We start from the raw sequence: 21,961 nt of genomic DNA on the forward strand, positions 1-21,961 counted from the left end.
AACTTGCCGAGAATTTGCAATACGTTATTCCAGCGCGGGTTTTTATTAAACTAGCGAATTTCTGCGCGAGAATCATCGAAACGGATTTCGTCGGTACAAAGAAAATGCATTCGGTGCAGAGAGGCAATGAGAGGCTGACGCGCGTTACGCAGAACACAGTGACAGGCGACGAGAAAGGAGTCGTTAAAAGGGAATGTACAATCGTCGCTTCTTTTCACGGCGGGAAAACGTGGCCCTCTAATACAAATGCGTGCGCAACGCAGCCGGTGAAAAAGGACGAACGAAAAGAATTCAAAGCGAACGAGAGAAATATTTATGTCGTGTCTTGCATCACGTATAGCGATGAGTCCGTCGGATGAGTTAATCGCTATAAATACGGCACCCGAGGTGCAAGTTTCACTCGTCTAAAGAACTGCACTTTTATTTTTTAATGCGCTTCAATTTACGAAAGAAATTTATTAAGTCCGTGAAATTAAATTACGACTTTATTTAAGAGCCAATCTATTCGATGATATACAAAATGAGATGAAATTAATTATGAATCGCCTGGAAACTCTGTGCTCGGACACCTTTCTAGACTTCGCTTTATTATTAATGTCGAAAGTGTGATATTGCTTTCATATATGGTTCATATGGTTTAAAATGTTATTTTTCCTCGAGACGTTTATACCGAATGATATTTCGATGTAAAATAACATTCAGAATCGGACTTTTATATTTATTGTTAATATTGTATATTGTACCGATATACGTATTGCGCTCGGTATCGTCGCGGCTTGTTTGAGGAAAAATCTTTTCTGGTAACTTTAGAACGGTATCGAGTATAACGAACACTCTCAGACGGGATTCTCTCGCGAAGAAAGGCAGGCGGCGCAGAAAGAATCGTTAACGATCCCGTATGCCAAAGGGGTCGTGGGATGGTAAAAAGCACGCGTGCAAGTGCCGGCGTGCGAGGCTTTCGCGTATCGACGCGTGTGCATTACAGACAAAACCGTGAAAACGAAAAGGGGGATAACGGGGGTGCGGGGGTGGGAAAAGGCGAAAAATCGGACGGCGGCGGCGGCGGCGGTAGGGGGTGGTGACGGATGGAAAATGCACTCAGCCCTCCCGATTCAACCGGCCACAGTGGTAACGTAGCACTTTTCATCCCCCGATCGATGCGTGGCTGCCGCCGCCGCCGCCGCCGCCGCCGCCTTGAAAGCGCGTGAAGGAGCGACGAGGAGGCGGACCGGCCGAAAGAGAAGCCGGCGAGGAGGCGAAACGCGGTGGAGAACGAAGAAAGGTTGCTGGATGGGATGGACGTGCACCATCTTGCACTCCATTCCGCGGCACTTGTGCGTCGCCGCCTTCGCGCCCGTCTTACCCGACGCCTGTTCTTTCTTCGCTCTAACTCTCTCAGTTCGCTTCCCTTTTTTTTCCCCTTCGCCTCCCGTGCTCGCTCGCGCTCTTACCGCTCCTCGCTCTTCGCACTCTCGGCGGCGCGGGCGCTCGGGGATGAATCCCGAAGTGCCGGGAGATTCAGGACCCGGGAATGTTGCGACTGCGAGCTTACACGCATCGCCGGCCACGGGGAGAGAAATACGGGATTCTCCTTCGTCTTTCGTAAGGAGAGCAGTTCGCGCGCTGCCGTTTCTTGAAATTCCGACGTCTCGTCTCGCGGAACCGCCGCGCGGCGATGCGGCGTTTCGACCGCCTTCGCGTTCTCCTTGCGGCCGGGTTAACTGATAAGATCGCTCCTTTACGCTCGAACAATATCCGCGCTCGAAGCGATCCTTCGTGAACCCCCGACGACGGTGCGGAGGCGCGATAATCCGATAATAAACGGACGTACACGTGCGGAGGGTTGGCTCGCAGTCACGTGTCTGGGACGCACTTTTTATTTATCGCTCCTCGAAGGTCCCCGGCGGAATGAAACTGACCTTACGTGCGCAGTTTCAGTGACCCTCTTAACGCAGACGCGTTTCGGTCGTTGACACGAAGGGCGGCGTTCTCCCCTATGAAATGTTTCTACGTAATTACGAAGAATTGCTCGAAGCTATATTACTCTCTTTAAATGGGACAATTTCCTACTTAATTTAAGTGCTTTAGTCCGCGTGCCGTGTCATAATCATTAACATAAGAGACAATTCCAAAGGACGCGCTTTACGTTCCGTGACACGATAAATTATACCAATTAAATTTGTGCACAGAGAAGTTTTCTACGCCGTCGGAAATACGACTGCGCGCTACTTTTTCCTCAAACGGCTCGATAGACGCGTTATTAGTGGCAATCCATTTCGCGTATTAATTTGCGCGCACCTCGCACGTTAAAGCTCACGGGTTTACGAACTTGGCTTTGTCTGCGACAACATCGTGGGGCGAGGTATGACACTTCTGCTGAATCAAGAATACGTTATCGAATCGCGTTTGTTACTCGCAAACTTGGCGCGCTCCCTCGGGCGGTGTAAAGCCGCCGGTTTAAGCGACGGTACGCGCGGAAACAAACCGTAACCGGCTTTATGGGGGATAGTAGTTGAAACCACCTCTGAGCCATCGATCTGTTCCCAATGCATGAAATTAAGACGTCCGTGACGTTATAGACACGTGACTTCACCGTTACATTACGCTGTCAGGGTATTGTTATAGTTGGAGGGATCTGCAATGCAGACCTCGTGCCGACGGTCGAACGTGTTACGAGCCACTTTCACGGGCAATAAAGAGGAGCTTCAATTACAATTTGTTACTCGTCTCACGTAAAATTTTGATTTGCATACGTGGCGCCGTACTGGATTTCTCGGTCGATTTTTTTTTGCCAGATGTAAGTTAAGAGATCACACGGCGTCGAGGGGGAAACCGCTGAGGGCACTTGTGGTGTACAGATTTACGCGAGGGGGTAAACCACTTAACGTAATCGTGGGACAGTGTCTCCGTAATCATTATGAAATCTCTACGAAATTCCCGTGTAATCCCGTTGTCTTTATTTTCAAGCGATTAATTGCCTTAGTATCTACACTTGTCGGACAACAGACAATGATTTAGACAATAGACGTTAAATTTGAAATAGACATTTTCTCAGCTTGAGAAGGTTTTAAGGAAATCTAACGGCTCTTTGAGATTTAACAACGTGACATATTTTTAAACGTGCGTGTAAGAAAATTATTTGTAATCGGATGCAATCGTATGAGATCAAACGAAATCATGTGATCGGTGGGACAACATTTGCGGCATTACTGGGCATTACTAGGCATTTTTTGGGCATTGGTGTCCAAGATTTTGGTCAGCGGTTTTCCCCCTCGCTCGGCGTACCTCGTGCGGATCGTTTCAAGTAATTCCCTTCATAGCACTTAAATTTTTTTTAATTAACGCAGCGGGTGTTAAAAATATCTTTATCGCTATTAATTACATCGTTAATGATTTTTAATTAATTTATATTCAAGGACGCTGCGAAAGGCGTCTCATTGAACGTGACGTACAAAAAACATCCGCTTCGAATAATGCGTCGGGAAAAAATATATATAATCATAAAGTCGGTCGCGCGTGTAGCCAATCGATATTTTCACGTAGAAGAAAACGCAGTTTCCTCGTTGGAACTTTCTCAAGAAACAAGAAAGAACGGCTGAGAAGGGAATGGAAATAGCGTGTCCGATCCCATCGAGCTTTCTTCCAGTGTTCACAGCTAGGCGGGTTCGTGCGTGCCGGTCGACAGTATTGATGCTAATCATTATTCGCGTCGAATAAACAAGATTCTCTTGTTATACCGAGTTTGTTGAACCGTCAGAATAATATGCCCCGCGTTGGTAAAATATTTTATTGCGCCCCAGCCGTTTAGGCCGCCAGTTGTTTTCCATTTCGGAGTTTATACCGCGCGCGCAGCAGTCGCGTCGTACAACAGTCAATTTGCGTTCGTTAACGCGACAAGAAATACAGAATTTGCCGCACGAAATAATTAACTGGAATAATTAAAAGTAATCCCCGTTGCAAGCTGCTGTGACCGATGTCGACGTGTCTCGGAATTGAAACGATAATCGCGCCATATACTTGCAATAAATGCGGTAATATCGCGAAAATATATTTTACCGTGTAAATTGACGCGTGAGGCTCCGCTTGCAAAAATATGTACGCATGATGAAGTGGACGAAGGAAAATAGATTTAAGACTCGCGTCAAGTGGACGAACAGTCAAACGACTGTACACCCACAGAAAGAATTTCCGCATCCAATGCTGTTACACTTGAATGTATCATAAAATAGGATCGATATAGCGTCAATCATATTTATTATAGAGAAAGGAATATTTTAATCTTAAATGAAAAAAGATTAGTTTCTTCAAATTGCCAGTACAATAATAAAATTGCAAATTTCATTCGACCACAGCTGGCCACATTTGTTAGTTAACCGGTCAATGCCGAAAATTTATTGCGAAGAATATTACCTCAGCCATGGTTTGAACCTGGACTTCCCTACCCTCTAGGCGGGCGTCTCACCAATTCGACCACTGAGGCATGTGGCAATATTTGTCGCAATAATAGTATAAAGATGTTGTCTTCGCGTCTGGTTTTCGACTTTAATAAAAGTTCTAAAATCCAGAATAAAACGATAGTATATATCTTTTGTCGAATATCGTGGTGCCAGCCTCGTGCGTTGTAAGATGGAGGGACAATTTAGCCTAAACGCAAGAATATATAGACTTACATTTATATAAGTTACTCTTGTATCGATATAGTCAGTCTTTTTTTAATTCGATAGAGGAGAATCAGAATTATTGATTTTATTCTGATGTTGTCTTATCTTTATACTAAATGAGGTTGCGAGAAATGCAAAAGCGTCCAGAATATTTTTTGTCTCGGTAACGGAAATCCTTTCTGAGGGTGTACGTCACGACAGTTATATCGCTCTCTTTATCATTGCTTCGCCTGGCATATACTTGGCATTAGACGATTTCATTGGTATGCAAGTGCAACGTGGCGTTCGGACAAGTAAGGGATGGGCGCCGCGAAGCTCGGGCGAGAAAAGTTTGGGCGAGAGATCGCGCCGGCGACTCGCGCGAGAAACTTTACGAGAGAACGAACTCGTTTAAGGGTTTTTCATCTCCGGAGAGATAGATGTCCGCTGCCTGCCGCCGTGGCAGCGGGGAATCGAGTTTTTGCGCTTAAACTTTAAGCGAAACAATTTCGTTCGGCCGTTTAATTCGCGACGTTTGTTACGTCAGCGTTTACCGGGAGAATACATATTTTCCGCCTCGAAACTCGCGCGCGCGCGCCGGTTTAAGAAAAATCGTGGGAAACTTTTCAACGTGGCAGAATGACGTACGCGGGCGTGATACGCCGACGATGAATCGCTCGCCGGAAACATTGGACATATTTAATGTAGAAATTATTACAAGTTGAAGCTGGAGATACCAAGATACTTGGCGCACTAATTTCACCGCGACGAAATAGAAATATTTGCGATGATACGAAGGCATTCGCCAATTTCATACGGCACAGAAAATAGGAAAAGGAACTTTTGGTGCTTATTTTCGTTCTCCGTTTGTCTGTTTCTCTCTTCCTCCTATTTTTGTTGGTAACTCCAATTATTTCCCACACGCCACTTGAAAATGCTCGCTTCTTCTGACACTGATAGACTTTACAGGCAACAATTAGATAAAACTGAACGCAAAATTGTATTATTGCTATATTGTTAGATCAAATTTTGTTTGCGTAGTTTACCCGGCGGAGAGCAGTTATTACGGTAGAAATAGAATACAAAGATTGAATTTCTTGACGAGTTTTTCTTTTCAGTTTTTGTCTCGCTTGTTTTCCGTCTTTTGAAAAATTCCCTTGCAGGACGAAACAAAAGTTGTACCGAGCACGCTACTAGGACGATAACGACGTGCTTAAAAAGCATCGCAACATGCTTTATTCTTTCCGGTAAAGAACTTTCGTCTTGCTTTTTCGAGATGGAATCTTCAACGAAGTATTTAAAATTTTTCTTTTAAAAGCGAGTTGCATTACGAGGACAGCATCTCACGCAAACGCGTCATTTGATCTATTATGCGTGAGAATAAATAATCGATTCTTCATTTTTATTGAGCCATTAATGTTGAGTGATCGAAGAGACATCGCGACGAACGAGATAAACGCGACAAACTGGAAGGTAGGGTCTAAATAATTTCAAAATGGGGAAAGAAAATCAATTGGTTTTTCGAATTCATCAAATTACTTAAAAAATTCGTACACGCAGAAGTGCGCGACGAATTTGTGCGTTTTGTGTACGCGTTTTCTTGAAAAGACTGTCAGAGCTTGCCTTGTATCTGATCTCTCGGAACACCAACACCACGCAAAGCAATAGCACAGTCGCGTGTCCGTCATTAATCTAATGCCATAATAACGCGATTGCCATGTTATGTGCTTACTATATTTACGTGACGTGTAATTCCGCAAAACGGGATTGTCGCATGCCGCCAATAAACTTCTTACCGCCCGAAACTCGCCCACGTACCATCGCGCGCCTTCGCGAAATTTTCTACTTCACCGTTTGACACGCTAACTTTCTAACCGCCCTGGGAGTTTGCGCTCGAAATTGCACGATTGCGTTCTGTATACGAGTTTAATGATGCATTCATTCGACTTTCGTCCGCCGAGTTAACATTTGTATGACATACTTGGTAATAACGGTGGACAATTTATTTCTTTCACTCGTCACTTGTTGCTCCGCCGGAAACAATGTGCTTTAAAAAAGGCGAACAAGCGATGCAATATACCTTTCGGGCCGAAATAATCTATCATTCTTTCAACAACACCAATCCTCTATTTGCCACGTGCAAAATTGTAATCTGTAACTTGCTTTCTACACACGATAATAAACCGTGTTTCGGAAGGTTTACATAAACCGGACAACCAATTTTTTAACAGTTCGTTGTTTAGAAATAAAATGGGGGAAAAAAACCTGTATATTCAAATTGCTTTTTATTTCATAAATTGTACAGTGCTCGAATGGTCAATATATTTTCTATTATTTCCAGAGTTATGGCATTCTGTTGGGAATATTTTTTTGTGGCTTTGTGGTCTGCGCCGGAATGCAAATTACAGGTACAAAAATATCAAATTATTACCTGCTGCGACACGGCAATTTTTTTCGACTAGTTTGCAAAGTAAATTCCGCCGCGTCTCCGTTCGCGCTATAATTCTATTTAAAGTAATCTCCTTCCCGTATAAACTGATCTTGAAACAGCTGCGAGCGATGTTCTCCAAGTAATTCGATCCATTATACTTGGGCCCGCAGCACTGTTAATCATAGAACAATAATACTCGTCCAATATCAACAGCACACGGCTAATTACACGATTGCTAATTGGCATGGCTTCCTGCGAGCGAGCCCCTCAGTCGGGCAAACATGTTGATTCGCGTAAATACGTCTTACAATGCCGCATACGCTTTTACACGGCTGCGTAGTGTATCGATTACGCGCGCATTCGCGCTTGCTCTCGTTCCGGGTAAAATTAATGCGCGGATATATTGGATACGCGCTCCCGGGACTTATTAATTTCGCGAATCACGGGCCGAGTGACAAATTTCGCTCGTTTTCTCTGATTTCAGCGCCATTTGCGCCGATTATACGGCGGGCTTGAATTAATGAACGCAGTCCGCCGCAATCCGCGTTTATGATGTCGCGATATGTTTGTCCCGTATTTTTCGCGGGCCAACGAACGATGGATTTTAATTAGCAATTTTAATGCTGCCTTTCCGTGCCCCGTGCCATCGGACTCGCGTACATTTTAATCACGCGTTTTAATTACGGACCGTGCGAACGGCGAGCATCGGTGAAGTATGAAAATCTATCGGACTTATTTGATACAAATTTTTTTTCTGCTTTTATTACTTGCTAAATCGCAACGTTGGTTGTACAATTGTCGGGAAAAAATTCCGCACCCAATGCTATTACGCTCGAATGTATCATAAAGTAGGATCGATATAGCGCCAATCATGTTTATTATAGAGAAAATATTTTAATCTTAAATGAACAATTCTAAAATGTAGAATAAAATGATAGCGCGTATCGTCTTTTGTCGAACATCGTGGTGCCAACTTCGTGCGTTGTAAGATGGGGGGAAAATTTATTCTAAAACGCGAGAACATGTAAAGTTACTCTTGTCTCAATGTAGTAAGTCAATGTTTTTTAATTCGATAGTGGAGAATAAGAATTATTGATTTTACTTTGACATTGTCTTATCTTTATACTAAGTGAGGTTGCGAGACATGTAAATGCGTCAAGCATATTCGTTGTCTCGGTAACAGAAATCCTTTCTGAGGGTGCGAGTGCATAAACAAGGGACAGTAGTTGTTTCGCTCAAGTAAAATAATTCCGTATCTCGCATAGAAAATTTCGCTCGAGTAAAGTAATTCCGTATTTCGCATATAAAATAAAAATGGTGCAGTATTGAAAATTGTGGTGGTATCTCGCGTTGTAATTTATCACACCTTTTTACCGGGATCGCGCCGTTTTATCGCGATGTAAAGCAATACGAAAAGCGCATAAACGCGGACGCCGTAACTCCTCGATAACCGTCTACAGTTTCACTGTCAATTACACTGAACGAATGAGTTGATATTTTCGCTGTTTATCCGACGCCGGGGCCGGTGTCTGCCTTCAAACGACACTTTTACAAGCGCGCGTGATCGATTATGCTCTCAACAGTCAACAGATTATTGATGCATTATACTAGACTTTGCAATTTGTCCGTGTGATTCATCGTATTGAATAAACAATCGCGACGTTTATACAAATATTAACGATACGTATTGATTTAGCGAGGCTCTATATATCGGCTGACACGCGTTGCATTTTACGTGGAAACGAGTAGGTATTTGGTTCGGTGCATATTAATAAACGTTATTTCAAGTACAGCGGGGAAGATTCGCGAATAATGCGCAATAAATTGCTTTTCGCCTTGTAAGTGGGAAAAGAAGCGGGAGAGAAAACGCGGGGCATCCATCTAGATGTTAGGAGTTACTCGATAATGGAAACTTAAGAGACCGAAAGTAGACCGTAGATCTAGTTGTTCTTCGATGCCAACGCCCTTCGTAAAATAAAAACAATGTGTACAGCACGTGAGCTATTACAAAGTTTCTCGCGTACGAAGGAGTCGCGCTTTGTCCGTAGGTAATATCGTAGCTGTTTTGTTCGGGAATAGTTTTCGCTTAATAAATCATTAACAACTTGAATTAATTACGATAGTGAATTATTTTTCGCACAAAATTCATTCACGCTCCGCGAAGTACATGATCTATTATTGTCTCGACTTTAGTGCACAAAATATCTATTTAAATTGAAATTAAATTAAAATAAATTAAAATATATATACATGTATTACCTCGCGTTTGCGCGCACGTGATTTCTTTTCAATCGCGTACACCGGCAAAGTATCGACGCGGCTCGCCGGGATATTAGTCGTCACGTCCGAATGCGCGCCGCGACGATGCCCAGTTTCGGAGGGTTCGCAGATGTAATATGCGAATAATTTACGTCTCCAAAAGCGAGAGAGATGCGCGGCCTCTTTGTGAGCGCTCGACGGAGCGCGTATTTGCACGGCCATACGCACATACACACGTATTCCGGCCGCGTTATCTTGCGCATAGTACGCGAAGCGGATAAGCTTTGGCCGCAAGCTCCTTTGATCTGTCCCATTATATGCGCCAGCTTTCTGCAGCAGCCTCCCACGGGCGCGCGCCGTCCGGTGTACGACTGTACGTTAAAGCCGCAGAAAGCAATTTCGCCCGATAACTTCTTCGATTAGGCGAAACGTCGACGGGCGCGCGGGACGCGGAAACGCGGAGATCTAGAATTATGGCTGTCGCGGGGTGGTTCGCGCGGCGACGTAGGCGGAGATTTTCCTGGTTTTGACGTACCCCTTGTGCTGCCCGAGATAATTCCATCTCGGCGAAACGTCTGTCAGCGCGGCGGTTCGACGTTCGATCTGTCCTGAATTAATTTGTGCACTTTGCGGATTTATCAAAGGCGTCCGTTAACGTATCCTGTCGATTCAATTACGCGTAACGTCTTGCGTCAAGATCAATAGCAAATCATTGTAAGTTTTAATCCTTGTAAATTTATGAAAAGTTTCGACGCCGTAATCGCGATTTTTGTTCGTAGCTTCAGGGAATATTGAAATCGTACGTTTAGGAGACGAGAGCACAAAAATTGGCGCCTTCTTCGCTTTTATTGAATTAACAGTATCCGAAGAAGAAATAGTTCTTTGTGCGCAGTATGTAAGTGTAATCCTGAGTATAATTTTAAACTCCTTAAGTCTGCTTTTGGGACAAAATCCACTTTGTCGGGTAACTTTTTCCATTATGCGAGATATGGAAAATGCGGTCCACGAGATGTAAAACTGAAATTATATCCCGCGGGGACGAACCCAGTTTCAAGACGGGGAGAGAGAATAGAAAGAACGTTTCCGGGTTTTGCTCCGCTTTGGTCGCAACTGAACGCACGTGATTGAATTAGCCGCCTCTTAGCGAAGAGGAGTGATGCAGTAATAACATTAGTCGGCAATAATTTGATGAGGGATAGAGATATTTCACCGGTGCGGCTACTGCTCTGTGATATTAATTAATTTATCACTTTTAAATTGAACGGCAATCGGTGTCCTGGCCCCGAAATATATACGCAGAGCGTATCCCAAATATTGTCATTTTTATTCAGCTGTAGATGAGAGTTCAATTGAAAATGCCATCTGCTTTAATACCGGAACTCTCTGCTTTAATCTTAAAGATTAATCGCGATGCATTAAGCTGGGGTTGTGAAAAAAACTTTATATAATTAATATTCAAGTTAAATTATAACAGAAGTAAAATTATAGTGACGGTATAGAACCGTTGGGTGTCCTCGTAGTTTTGTACTTGGCAGGAGCTCTACGTGCGTTTAGAAAACATATAGAATATACTTGGCGAAAAGTGTGTTATTTACTTTTAGCAGCAAGAACAAGTTCGTATAATAGTTTCTTCTTTCGTAACGCTAGTTTCGCATTCTTCACCGGGAAAAGCGCAGAACAAGCCAGCTTGTTACACGGATCGAAGGGTCGCTTTTATCTGTCTGTTCTTTTTCTCCCTACCGCCTACACGGTGGATTGACGTTAAATCGCGAGTGTCACGCGCAGGCATTTACGCGGCCAGGCCCCCCCCGCCCCCCATCACGGGAACACTCTCAATCTCATTCACGACTCGGTCGGAAGCTCCTGAAAAATCGTGAAAAATCGCGACAGGCAACTTCCTTCAATTTTCGTTACCCGTAAGTCTGTTATGTCTCGTGATTCGGGATAAACCTCGCGATAAATAGAATTTCACCGTCCAAAGTCCGTCATTTTGATGACGTGGGAGCGAAAGGTATTTCATCGTCGAACGAAAAAAACTGTCCATTTCACGGCGCGCGGAATAAAGACACGTTCTTTGATAAAATTTTATTCTTTTCATGCGCGCAGTGTCTTTCATCGTCAGCCTTTGATCCAAAAACGGTTACAACGGTGCCGAATCGCGGGAAAAAAAATTCGCCGATATCGAATTTTATAAAGGTCATCGCGTTGTTTTGCGAATGTAGACGAACGAGAGCAGCTCTCGAACAGACGGTTAGCTTTTCTTTGTTTTATAAAAAGTACCGCTCGCAAAAGCGTCGGAAAGGCAAAATTACACGGACGTGAAATTCGTTTCGTAAGAGGAAATCAGGGTGTAACGAGTACGAGACGGCTGTCTTATTAATTGAGAGAAAAGTAGGACTTGTTCAGCGACGTTTCACGAATTTGTCATGTTAATTATAGAGCCCGTGGAGGATCAACGTCGAATCGCTTCTCGAGTGTCGTCCCGCGCGTTTCCGTCTCGTTTTCTTCGTTCGCAGCGCGCAAACATATCCGTGGCTTTTAGCGCGTCCGTTCCATTCTCCTTTGCGCACACTCTTTCGCATCCAATTAGTTGATGCAACAATGCAATACGCTTCGCTCCGCACCGCACCGCGTCGCGTCGCATCGCCATTATCCGCGCAAGTTGAAGTGGCGAGTTTGCGTGGGACATCGGCGTCGGGTAATCAGTACAAACGTCATTAGGGATCTCCACGGAGGCGGAATTTCCGAGAGTGCCATCACAATAATTGGGCAGATTTGCAATGAGCGCACAACGATCATTCGTTGTCGCTAACGTAGTCGGTTAATGGATCATGAAGCCATTATTGAGTCCGATCAGTATTATACTCCACGCATCTTCGCGATCTCGATCTTTGTAATCGTTAGATCTTTATTGTCGGGCGTTCCTGGAATTGAGTCGATTTAGCGTCGTTTAAAGTTGTTTTATCTTATTCCAGATATCTCGGCGACGGGAGGGAATTAAAAAGCACAACTTTTTAGCGACAAAAGATGTTTTATTTGTTCGCACATAAGTCGAATATTATTGGAAAAATTAATTAATATGTATATTAACTATCTTGATATTTATTTAGTCAGGGTTTTTGGAATAAGATTTTACATTTTAAGCAATTGGTTTACTTCTTTATTGCAACGCGCAGGAGACGTATATGCCATAATCTCACGTGTTCACTTCAAAGCGCAATACTTTTCGTCCGCGGCATTTCTCTCAAATTTGCTCCAGTTGGCACGATCGTTAAGCCCGTGTTTATGGAGCTTTCGAAAAAGCACGTCGGGGCCCGGCGCGGCGGCAGAGTCAACAACTGGAGGCAGCGAAAAAGAAGCGAAACCCCCGGTGCCTCTCGAAGTTGGTTACGTCGCTCGTCTACCGGTAATGGAGTTGAAGAGCTGTCTGATAAGGGAAAAAAAGAAAAAAGATATATATATATATACATTACGTCCTCGGAAGCAATTGCCAAGTTGCGCTCGAGGATACTCTATCGACTTTATGCCGTCTGAGGAAACTGACAGTTTGTTGCCAGTGACTTTCAGCTTCCCATCTTTTTCACGTCGACCAAAACACTCCCTTTTCACCGGTAAATATTTCATTAGGCATCGATCTCGATAGTAAAACGTAGCGTCACAAAGAATAATTGAAAAACATCGCCGTTGGTAAAATATGCAGGGGGAAATTTCTCCATTTTAACGCGAGACCATTCGCATAGACGGTCTCGACAAGCTCCGCATAATTTATTACGCTAAATAGCAATTTGATTTTTCAAACGCCCCGTAATATTCTCCGTCGAAGATAACTTTGCGGTGCAGTTTCCATTTGCGATAAATAAATTATCAGTCTTTACTTGTAATTTATTTATTATAACGCGTTCGACGTTCGCGAACACACTTTGCGGACGTCTGACGGAGTTCTATGACCAATACGTTACACGGGACAAGAGATGTTACCGGCGGGTAAGCTTGGTATTGAGATCGGCGAATTAAAGATGAAAATCCTTAATCGGATTTACGATGTCGTCCATATTCGTCGATGATGGGCAATTCTCAAATTTTTACATCATCGATCCTCTCGTTAATGATAGACACCGATGATGGAAAGCCTCCGTGATCGATCATTCGAAAGCGACGAGCCGGTTGAAAATTCAACGTACTCCGTTGTCCCTTTCCCTTTAGCTCCCCCCCCCCTCTCTCTCTCTCTCCGCTCTATCTCACCTTTTCTCTCGCGTTCTCGTTAATTTTCCCCGTTTCGATGTCACGCTGGCGATCGATGACGGACGAGGCGGTCACGGCGGACAAATAGCTTTCGAACGGCCTTACGAGCGCTGCAGAAACTCGTTGTGTGCGCCGGATGGTTGGAAAATAAACTGGAACGCTATTTCCATCCCACATCCCGGCCCGGGCCGGGGACCGTGTGGGAAGTTTTCAATAGGGCGCCCGATTGCGTACACACGGATCTGCCTGACAATGGACCGCTAATTGGAGCTGACGGTTGCGCCGCCGAAATTCTTACTTGCACGGGAAACGCGGGCGAGATCCGACTTGACGGCTGGCTTGCAGTATGAAAGTTCGCGGAAAAAGTTTTCTCGACTTAACGAAGAAACTTTCCGGCAGAGACTGTTGTACTTAATTGCAAGATACCGTGGGCATTTACATTGAAGCGTGCAAAAGTGTTTACCAATTACAGCGATGCTAGGATATTACGTCAAATTTAGAGCCGCAACGAATGTGGCGTGCAACTCGTGGGCTGCGCGCGGTATCTTATGTAAGATCTCAATTGTTTCAACTGTTTCGCTCCTAAATGAAGAAATGAAAAGCGTGACGTTATTTCGCATACACCGAAAATGGTTATAGATAAATAGATAATACAAAATTAGAAAGTGAATGTAATTGGAATTTGCGAACTACGGAAAGGAAATCTATTATCATTCAACCATTATTTTATCTTTACAACGGAATTAGCCGACAATCCCTCGGATTGTCCCTTTTTATACGATCACCTTCCGATATCCACGATTCAGGCGAAAAACAGTGTAATTTTTTTTAGCAATCATGCAGTCAGTTTTTTTCAAACGGCTGATTGTTAAATAAATTTTGCGGCAAAACATTAAGTAAAAATCAAACAGACCCTGTAAAGAGCTTACCACTAAGATTGAGAATTGGGCCGATTGTGAAACGGTCTGTACAAGGACAGCTTTCCGGAATACAGTTTTACCTGGCGGGGGAAATTAAATCTTCGGGAATTAAACGAATTTACAACGGTTCACTTAAGGCGAGCGCCGACGTTGCTCATTAGTATATTACCCGGTATTTACTCTACGCCAGAGAGAAAAAGGGAGGGAAAATACATGGTCGCAAAAAGTACGGGAGCTTCGTGAATTCCGTTCATCTTCGCGCGTCGTTAATTTCGCGAGGAAAACTCGAACAGTTTCTCACTCGAGCTATGAATTATTCTCTTTTTTTTCTTCTTTTGCGCAATGTTTCTGTTTACGAATGGAAAACTCGGAGAGCCTGTCCTGATATCCACTCGTAACACACGATTCCGCCTCGATAGCTGTACGTGTCGATATCTCGTCTGAGATACGAAAATTTTACGATCTACTCCGACTGCAAAATAATACGTATATGCGTCAAGTCTCGCGATATTTCGTGTCACGGTGTTATACTTGAGCGGGAAACATAACTTCCATTCTCATATTTTTTTCCCCGTTTATCGTCTCTCATTAAATTTTGTCACAAATTTTATATTTATATATTTATAGTTCTACGATTTTTACGTTTTATATAATTGCGTCCTTTTTCTCATCATTTTATTTTGAAAACGTAGCGAAATTATACGTTTTGTTAAAAATGAGAGCAGTTACTCCTTCAAAAGTTAGTCGAGATTTAATAATTTTTGTCATCTGCTATCAAGTTTAATATCATTTGTGAATTTCGGAGCGTTTTAGCGGCTGACCCCGCGATCGGTGCAGATTTGCCAGATCCGCTGTAATTAACAAGGAATCGCAATTTACATCGCAGGGTAACCGGTATATACGCCACCCGCGTATGATCTAATGCGCGCGTGAATACCCGGTTCACAGCGTAACATTCCCGCACATTCGACGCGATCAGTGGTGCAGGGCGATTTGTAAGGTGTTCACATTGTTGCGCGTTAACCCTTTCAGCATATCCGCGTTCATTTGACATTGAATTATTACGGATATTTCCTGGTGCAAGATGTGCCGAATCGTGCCGAACTTCCACGGACTTGGAATGTGCAAATACATTCCTCAACTTGAATCCGATGATATACGTAAAGTTGCGATATGCAGCGTGAGTTCGTGACCGAGTTTTTAATCCCTCGTGAAAGACGGAGCGCGATAAATTTATCATATGTTCCTTTTTTTTCTTTTTCGAAAAGTATCTTTACGAAATGGAAGGATGTAAAGACTATTTTTTATTCCTTGCATCTTTCTCGCGTTCCTTCTCGAGATAAATAAGAACAAAAATAAAAAAGTATTTGACATCACGTTTTATAAGAAGAACGTCAGATTTCTCTTTGGCGGCTGCGTTATTTTTCAAGAAAGAAATCGTAAATCCACTCGCCTGGCTCGACGTTACATTTTAAATGTATATGATAAAAATTTATTTAGCATCGTCTTTAAATATGCGACGTGCGTACGAATTATTAGCATTGCGAAACTTACCAGTATCTCACGTAATGTTGTGCGATATCGGTGCGATGTAATATTTAATGTTTTGCCGTCGACAGCTAATTTTCTTCTCTACGCTGCTGTTTGACGTAAACAGTTTCGAGAGGGTTAAATGCCGCGCGGAAAACATTCGCGGCGTTGCAATGGCCGGGCCGTTTCCACGCCATTGGCCATGGCACTTGCCTGCACGTGCACGCCGTGCTACGTAGTATCGACGGCAATCCGTTTAACGACGTCCGCTATTAATGGTCCATGCGTACACGGATTAACATCCCCGACGATTTCCGCCCGTGCACACGACCTGGCACACATACGCGGCCGCTTTCGCATCTCGTGCTTGCGCACACGCGTTATTCGCCATTACGGACTTTTTGGCTGTGACGCGGGTCTAACGAGGACCGTGGCCCTAGTTAAACTGGAAAGGAATAAGCATAAAAAAAGGACACGTCGCGGCAGTGATTAGCCGACCAGTGTGTTATTAGGTTGCAGCGAGATTTATCTCCCCTGATAAATTATAATCGACGCTAATGATACTCTACGATATTCCATAGGCAAGCTTTCGAAATACGATTGAAAAGAAGTGCGTACGTTATTTGTTCTTCGAAAGCGAGCTTCAAAAAATAACAATAATTTATAGGCTATGAATATTATAATTTATTTGGAAAATTTAGTAATTTATCTTACGTCACAGAGTTACATTTTTCTATGTTTCTAATGAAGTGCCTCTACATCCTTTTGACTTTGAACGTTAGGTAGATAAATTTTGATTCGCCCAGGGGTGATAAAATCGCGCATTGTTTTTATCCTTTTCGCCCGAAAGATATCCGTCTGCTGATACAGCACGGGCAAAATTACGGGTGGATATGAATGTAGTCAACAGCGCCGGATATATCACGTGGCCCTTAAAATTCGCTGAGTTCTTTCACGTGGAATCGTTCGTGCGCGCAAGTGTTAATTTAACGCTTCGCCTCTCGACGGGGAGACTCCGCGCGCAGCTTTCGGTATTTGTTACGCAGCTAGAATAAAGCGTGGCCGAGCTCCCGCGTTATATCTAAGCGCCAGGCGAAAAATGTACCGTTCGACGTAAAATTTATGTCGCCACCACAAATAGATTCAGTGTTTGTTTACCCACCTTTGACGTGCTCGTTTTAGCTAGCGAATTATCGGGAAACATTCTCTTTTTGGATCGTGAGAACAGAGATGCTGTGTGAAACGAATCGAGTCTTAATTGCCGCGAGCTATCAATCGGTCCGCGAAACGATCTGCCAGCGAATTAGCGGCGATTTCTCGTTTAATTTTAACCGGCCACGCCGGCGAATTCGGAGACGCCGAGCAGGACAGAAAATTAACATGAAAGGTCACGTGCATGCAAATCGCGCGATAACGCAGAAAATGAAACACCGCCCGGTCTCGGAGATATAATTAGTATCCGTTATTTTATTATGGTTAGCTTCTCACAGTTACGTATAATTCTCGTGGTTCTGTGTGCAATGCAGATTTCTCGAAGGGACACAATGTCGAAGCAAAGCGTTAGAGATTTTTTCAACGGATATCTTTTCGCCGCGGAATATCGGTAACGTAAAAATAACAATGAGCCGCGATGACTCGATAAGATTACGTAAGATGGTCTGGAGAGTCTAGCCGTATCGATAGAAGATTGCCATAAATATTTTGACTTAACGTCTTCCAACACGGTCGAGAAACCAATGTAAGTTGGTCGGGCGAACAAACGTCCGGCGGGGCAATTTTCCAGCCCAAGTCTGCGATAAAAAATTCTGCAATCGAAACGATGTCGTTCGCATAATCATACGCAATTGCCGAGGTGTACGACATGCGCCAAGAGTTATTTCTAGCGTGACGTTTTACGATAAGGGATCGATGGCTCGTAAAAACCGGCATTTGGATCCTCGGCGGGTCCCATCGTGTAATTTCAGCAGCGAGAAACGTCGGAGCGTGTATCCGCTCACGGAAAATCCTTCGCATGCCCGCCCATCGGTATTATACGACGCCATTTTCTTTAGTGCAGTTACCTTCCTCGCGGTGCTTCGTGATTAACGAAGCATAGGACGGAACAAAAGGTCCGCTCTCTCTCTCTCCCTCTCTTTCTCCCACTTATGCCACTAACTTCCCCCGCTCGATAAGTCACAACAACGACTTAATAATCGCGCCGCACAGGCGGGCAAGTCGTTCCTTCGGCAGGGGGTTCTTTCAATTTTGGGTTTCCTACCCTTCGACGAGAAAACGCACTGCACTTTGGCGTTATCCGGATCGCGGCTTATCGGTAAACGTCGTTATCACAGCGACGGGGAGAAAGGGAGAACCGCGGAATGAGCGTTGTTAGTGGTAGCGAAAGAGGGTGGTCTCCTCGTCGGAGGGGAAAAGGGAGCAGGTGGAGGCATTGTCCACAAGCGTACTGTTCATTTGCTTCCGTCGGAGCGAATTAAAGGAGTTCGTATGTTGCGCTGGGGTGTACGTCCATCCTGGTTCTTGTCTCCCTCTTCTCTCTCTCTCTCTCTCTCTCTCTCTCTCTCTTTCTTCTTTTCTCTTTCTACTTTACTTTCCGCTCTCGGATTGTTTGCGGCCATCGAGTACACCGAGCGGAGGACTCTCTCTCTCTCTACGTGACGGAACGCGCGAACGGATAGGGAGCGGGCAAATGGAACGGGCTTTTATGCCGGCGATACGTGCCTTACCCTCGATACTCACCCCAGTCGGCCGAGCCAACCCTTACGCCGCCGCGATTCCTCTCTTCCTTCCTCGCTTTTATTCCAAACGCTTGAAAGGTAGGCGCAGGCCGGGGCGTCGCCGCTATCGCAGGGCGCTCAATCGCCGGGGAATTAACTCCCGTGTACACACGGGACTTGTTAGGGCGATGATGACACTGCGAAAGATTTCACATGCGAGCGCGTTTTTGTATTGAAGGATGCGGGTTCTGGCGATTCTCAGTTGGAATTACTTTGAAAAGGTACCTTACGTAGAGCGAGAAAGAAAAGCCACGGTGTTTTATCTTTAGGAAACTCGTTTCGCGAGACACGTTTAAAAGTATCTGTTCTTACAGTGAGCATTGTACAAATATTATCGATATCGTGAGAATGTCGATGGGTAAGTTTTCGAGTTTTGATATGTGTGCAGGTTCTCTCGTAAATTATTTTTACGGTGCATATTGCGTCGACTGTTCTCGTCTGTAAAGGGAGGACTGCAGAATCCTATTTCTCAGTTTTGAAATGGAGGAGCTTGGCTCCCTTTGTATGAGAGGCATCCAATTAAGGATTGCAATAAGGTAATTGTTCGTAGTTGCAGGCGACTAAATGGCGAACAGGAAATAGCTTTGATCATTTTACGCTGCGTTATATTAAATAGTTAATGCTTGTTGCAGAATTTAAAACACTCTTTCAACAAATTTAAAAAGAATCCTCCCGCTTACGTACATCGTGCGAGCGCGATTAGCAACTGTCTTACGCATAATTTATAAGTGATGTGCAACTTTTTAATTATGTAACTAACGTATCTGTAATAATATCTGGGAAATGATCGTAGCTTCTTTGCTGGCAATTACGATTCATTATTAAAGTGTAAAGTCTCGGTTAATAACGTGAACGGCGATACGGTGTAGACCAGGGAATTCTTTCGCTATTTTTCCGGCAGAATTCACGATCCCTTCTTTCCAGGCCTTCCATTTCCTTATTGCTCCTCTATCGGCGGCTTTTAAAAGCCACGTCTCCACCAGACGCTTGTCGAGCGTTCAATCATCGGGGAATTAACCTCGTTAAACGGGAGACACAATATTTAGATGCCGTGGTGTTTCACCACGAAAATGGTCAGGCTCTAACGATGCAAATGCCGTCGAACGAGAGTCGATACAATCCGATTGATCGTCGCCGCTCGGCTCCCGCACTTTTTATTTCTCCGTGAAATGACGTAGTCAATTAATGCACCGAACGTTTGATAGCCGAGGGATTATTCTCGTTAGAGCGTTCAAAATGCTACGAACTTATCACAAAAGTTGAATGCGTATTCAATATCTCGATATAATTGTTGCTTCTCGCTTGGCGCAACTCTTTTATTCAACAAGGAAAAATCGGGTCATTTCGTCAATATGTGTGCAGTCTGATTCATTGATACACGCCTGGTATCCATAGTGTATCTTCGGGGAGGTGGGCGCTCGGACGCGCCACTTGTTAATTTTCGGTGAGGAAAAAAAGAACCGGGCCAGGACCAGAATTCGAACCTGCGCTGAGAAAAATTTTCATTCGATAAACCAATTATTTAAGTGTTTCCGATGGTTAATTTTTCCGATTACGTTTTCCGTACAAAATTATAGATGCATCCAATGAATTTCTTTAATTAGAATTTGCCAGCCATGGGTCGTCATGCAATTTTTCCACGTTGGTTAATCAACTACTGGCGTTAAATAATTCTTTATGTTTGATAAAAGAAAAACCGATCATATTTTTCCTCGGATATACAATTTAGTTAGATACATCCGTTTGTTATTATGTAATTGGATTATCCGATTATATTTAATCGGACATTTTTCTCACAGTGCGGGACATTCCGCTTGCCGGGCGAATGCTCTTCCAACTGAGCTATCCAGGCCCACGGACGCCTGGACCTGCACTTTTATCATCATTTTTCTCATCTGTACACACCGCTGAGTTTCAGGCTGTATACGCCACCACAGACTTCTGTAGAAGCTGCGTCGACTACAGCCCGAAACTCGTCGACATACAGATGGGAATAGAGATTGTGAAAGTGTGAATCCTAGTAAAACTGTGGTCCAAGCATTAATGAATAAGACTGTACGTAAAGAGGATACTTGCCTCACGTGCAATAAATCTCAAGTGCAGATTACGTTGTATCTGTTCGAAATTAATTACGTCGCGAGTGAGGGACGAGTTAACGACAGTATCGCACAAATTGCCCTTTGTCCGGGAATTTCGTGGGATAATTTCTTCCCTGACGATTAATCGTGCCCGATGGTACGCAAGGATATATCTGTGATATTTTATCCGCAATTGCTCTGACATTTACCGCGAGTCCATCACGTGATACGCGATGCGTGCCGTAACGCATTCAGCGTGCTTTAATCGGCCGTACGGGTTAACGGGATTACATCGTTTGGAAAAACGAACGCCGAGATCAAAGGAAAAGTTTTTCCCTCTGACGCGGTTTTCGCGATCGACACGTCGCGTCACGTCGCATGTTGTCGCGCCGCGCCGGAGATAAAAATCGCGGGGCTGTATCGTCGTTGCAGGAAGGCGTGCGTACCCCCGGTCGACGAAAGCGGCAATTTAAGCGATGTAGCGTGGTGGTGGTGCGATGTAATTTTTCACTCGGGCCGATTCCATTTGTCCGACGGCGACGGTGACGTTTTGCCCTCTCGCGATTGCCAAACGATGCGCTCTGCGGCGCGATTAATTTTCTTCTCATTCCCTCTCTCTCTTCCCTCTCTTTCATCCCGTTATTTATCCCTTTCGCAATTACGGCTTGTTGCGGCAATAATTAATCGCTAATTCCGGTGCGGTAACGAGCGCTGTTAGGGCTGACCTCGCGGACCGCGGAACGGCGAAAAATTGTGTCATCGCGGTGGGGAGCGCGACTGCGAGATGAGGAATATCACGCGCGGCTTAGAATCTAATTATATCTAATTACGCCGTCGCGTCGCCGACTCCAAAGGAATTAATTACAACTTAGAATGCAAATCGGATTATGTGTAATCTCGCGTTTCACTGACTGAAACAGCTATGTCTAAACAATTAGTGCAGTACGTTGCATAATGCATCTAGCGTCATCTCAACGGGAAACAAATGCGATATTGCATTGCACAACGCGCTTTAGCAGTGCAATCATAACTCGCTAATGCAATTGAAATGTAAATAACAATCCAGACTCTTTGCGGCGAAGTGTCT

General features: G+C 44.2%; 1 protein-coding gene across 4 annotated transcripts in view; it reads left to right on the forward strand.

Annotated features, from left to right (window-relative positions):
* LOC105569714 (RNA binding protein fox-1 homolog 2) overlaps positions 1 to 21,961 on the forward strand; it is a 281,021-nt gene that overhangs the window by 37,387 nt on the left and 221,673 nt on the right. The window lies entirely within an intron of this gene.

This window comes from Vollenhovia emeryi, unplaced genomic scaffold, assembly GCF_000949405.1.
Source record: "Vollenhovia emeryi isolate VEMERY1.0 unplaced genomic scaffold, V.emery_V1.0 DF939123.1, whole genome shotgun sequence".
Lineage (NCBI taxonomy): Eukaryota > Metazoa > Arthropoda > Insecta > Hymenoptera > Formicidae > Vollenhovia > Vollenhovia emeryi.